Source organism: Pinus tabuliformis, chromosome 4_1, assembly GCF_031772625.1.
Source record: "Pinus tabuliformis cultivar Carrire ecotype Pingquan chromosome 4_1, CPIR1, whole genome shotgun sequence".
Lineage (NCBI taxonomy): Eukaryota > Viridiplantae > Streptophyta > Pinopsida > Pinales > Pinaceae > Pinus > Pinus tabuliformis.
The window spans coordinates 882408436-882411414 of record NC_142303.1 but is presented as its reverse complement, the minus strand read 5'-3'; positions in this window follow the sequence as shown (position 1 = coordinate 882411414).

Here is a 2979-nt window from a genome sequence, read left to right as displayed (position 1 = left end):
ATTTAAAAGACATCTGTACAGCTAATATACATGAAACAAGAAAAAGAAATGTAGGAAATTAAAGGTTACTGTACAGAGCTTCAGGAAACAGGGGCCCTCTGCCTACTTCAGCCGGTTCAAGGAGCAGTTATACGCTTAAATGCAAAACAGTCTTCTCATGTATTGAACATCAAATGTAAAGTACAGTGGGGAGCTCAAAATTACATACAAAACGATTACAAAAAACGATTAACTCTACAACGTTCAAGGACGCTTTATTTATAAGGAGAAAGAAAACTACTTTAACGAGATCTATGCTATTCAACCAGCTATTTAAAAACACGTGAATCCTCTGCGTCCCCGGATCTGGGTAACTGTCATCGTGTTCATTCAATCTGGAGAGTATGGCTGTTGGATTCGTGCTTCTAGATTGTCTCCGTGGCTGAGGATGATGCCACCTAGCTTCACGTGCCCAAAAATAGAGCAACGCAGAGCCGTGCCACCACTGAACACTTCTGTTGACCGATATTTGCCTCCTCGTTGACCGCGGGCTTTTATGGTTGTTCTGGGTGATCTGGAGGGACACGTCCCATGTCCTTGACTCCTGGAACTTGCCCATGTGGCTCATCTTCTCGGAGGACACCTGTAACATATCATTTAATAAAACAGCTGTGGAATCCTGTGCTGGCTGCAGAAACTTGGATCAGCTGCCGAAACCTGTGTTGGCTGCGGAAACGCAGCACTCTGAACCAAAATTCTAAACCAAACAACAGTCATCAGCGTAGTTAGAAAACCATGTAAAAAGTCCTAAAATACAATGATTTAATCAACTTGGTGGATGAAATAAGTGGGAAAAGGAGGCTGAGAGGTGTATGGGAAGGTACAGGTTCAAGGCTCTACATACCCCCACTGTGAAGGTGTTGCATGTCCTCATGCAACCAAAACTTAGTTCTTTTTCTCAATCCATGTGCTCTGATGCTTCTGCAAGAACATCCAACCTTCTTCTCTTTCTCCTTGATGCCAAAATGGTCCTTGGTTTCTTGACTAGACACCTGAACTTCAAATTAATCAATGCCCTGCTCAACTTCTTACACTTTTTCTTCAACTTTCTATTCTTCTTCTGCCACAGTCCTAAGTGAAGCATGGTATTGTCATGGACAATCTTGTCCACTTTACTTTGCTCTTTTAATGCTTCATTTTCTTGTTTAATATGCCTATTTAGGACTTCCAACTCAAACACTTCCTGTTTTAAAGACTGTACTTGTGCATCAAGTGGCAAGGTGGTGCTTGGTCCTGCAGCTGATTGTTCCAAGGACTCTAGGTAGTTATATGCTTCTTGCTGGTTGGAATCTACCTCAGGTGTTTTTCTCAGCCTGAACTCAAATTCTGGTGAAGGAGGATTGTTTTCTCTTTCCTGCTGAAAAGGGCTTTCCTCACGTGGAGGACTTGGCTCAATGATTGGCTGAGTTGGAGATTTCTCAAGTGTCTCTTTATCCAAATCAATAAAATGAGACTGTTTTTCTTTGGTTTTATTCCCCTTCCCTTTTAGCCTAGTGCTCCTTCTCAGGTATGGACTAGTGCTCTCTTTCTGGGCACTCTGTTTTTCTTTTTGTTTTCTCTTTTTGATGGCAACAGCATGAAGATGTGCTAATCTATCGGCCAGAGTTTGAGACTCTTCTTCTATAGATGGTTCAAGGGATGGATATGTCTCCTTTTTCTGCTTTTTGTTTCTAGCTCCCTCCTCTTCTTCCTCCTGAACAGTTTCCTGAGTGTCTACTGTAGGAAGGTCCTGGGCTGTAACATTTCTTTCTTTCCTCCTACTTCTTTTTGGGATTTTTGGGGAACTGCTGGCAGAGGCTTCAGTCACTTCTTGGAAGTGATTTTTGATCAAAAACTTTTCCCAAGTATCGTTATTATTTTTCAATTGATCTTCAATGAGAATTCTGATGAGCCCGTGATGGTAAAGGTGGGATTCAATATGGCCTACATGTTTCTGAACAATAGAGCTCATTTTCTTCAGGCTTGCTAACAGAAAGTAAGGTAAATTAAGGGCATGGCCTTCCATAAAATTCATCATAATCCTTGCATGAAACATGTACATGGTGCCAAAACGACCCTCGCATGTAATAAACTTCTAAACAAGTAATAACAACGTAGACCATTCTTCTTTGATTACATGCACAGGAATTCCTTTAATAAATATAGAAGTATCCATACCTGGGTTTTTGAGCATGACTTTCCATCCTTGATCATCCAGACCTCTGTTTTTAAACCATCTGTCTCCCTCTTGTGGTAAACTGGTTGCTGCTGCTATTGTGGCCTCTGTTATTGTAAATTTCAAGTCCCCTACCTCCACTACGTGTCCATTAAAGGACCGAGCAAAGGTTTTAGTGACTTCCTTATTATAACCTCTGAACTTTTGAATAAATTTCAGCCACTTTGCTTTCTTCAATGACTCCTTCGTCTGCGGATACCCCTCCAGGTATTTTGGGCCCTCAGGTTCAGCTTTGAGTAACTTTCCCATTCTCGGCTTTCAACCCCAGCTGAAAATTTTACTGTGTGTGGACGTTCAAGGGAAAAACGAGCTGATTACGGGATTCTTAAGGTAAGTGGAGTGGCCGTAATCGAAATGCAAAGCGTATGCAGTGACTATAATCAGGGTTTAGAGCAAAGCTATGGAGGTTGCAGCGGAAATGGAGAGTAGGAAATAGTATGAGTACGAGGGAGTAAAGGATAAATAACGGAAACGAGTTCAATGCATGCGGGAGTGGAGTGATAATGGCAGAATAACGGCTGAGTCCTTTTGGGATCGGATGACTTACGCCACGTCTCAACGTTGGCTGCGGAAATTATGGTGGAGGAGAGCCGTAGTACAGTAGGTCACTTCTTCCACGTACAGCCAATAAATGAAAGAGCAGCCCCATTTCGAGTTTGAATTAATAGTGATTATGGGACCGTTAGAAAGGAATGAGGTGGATGGATTATCATCGTGGAAGAGGA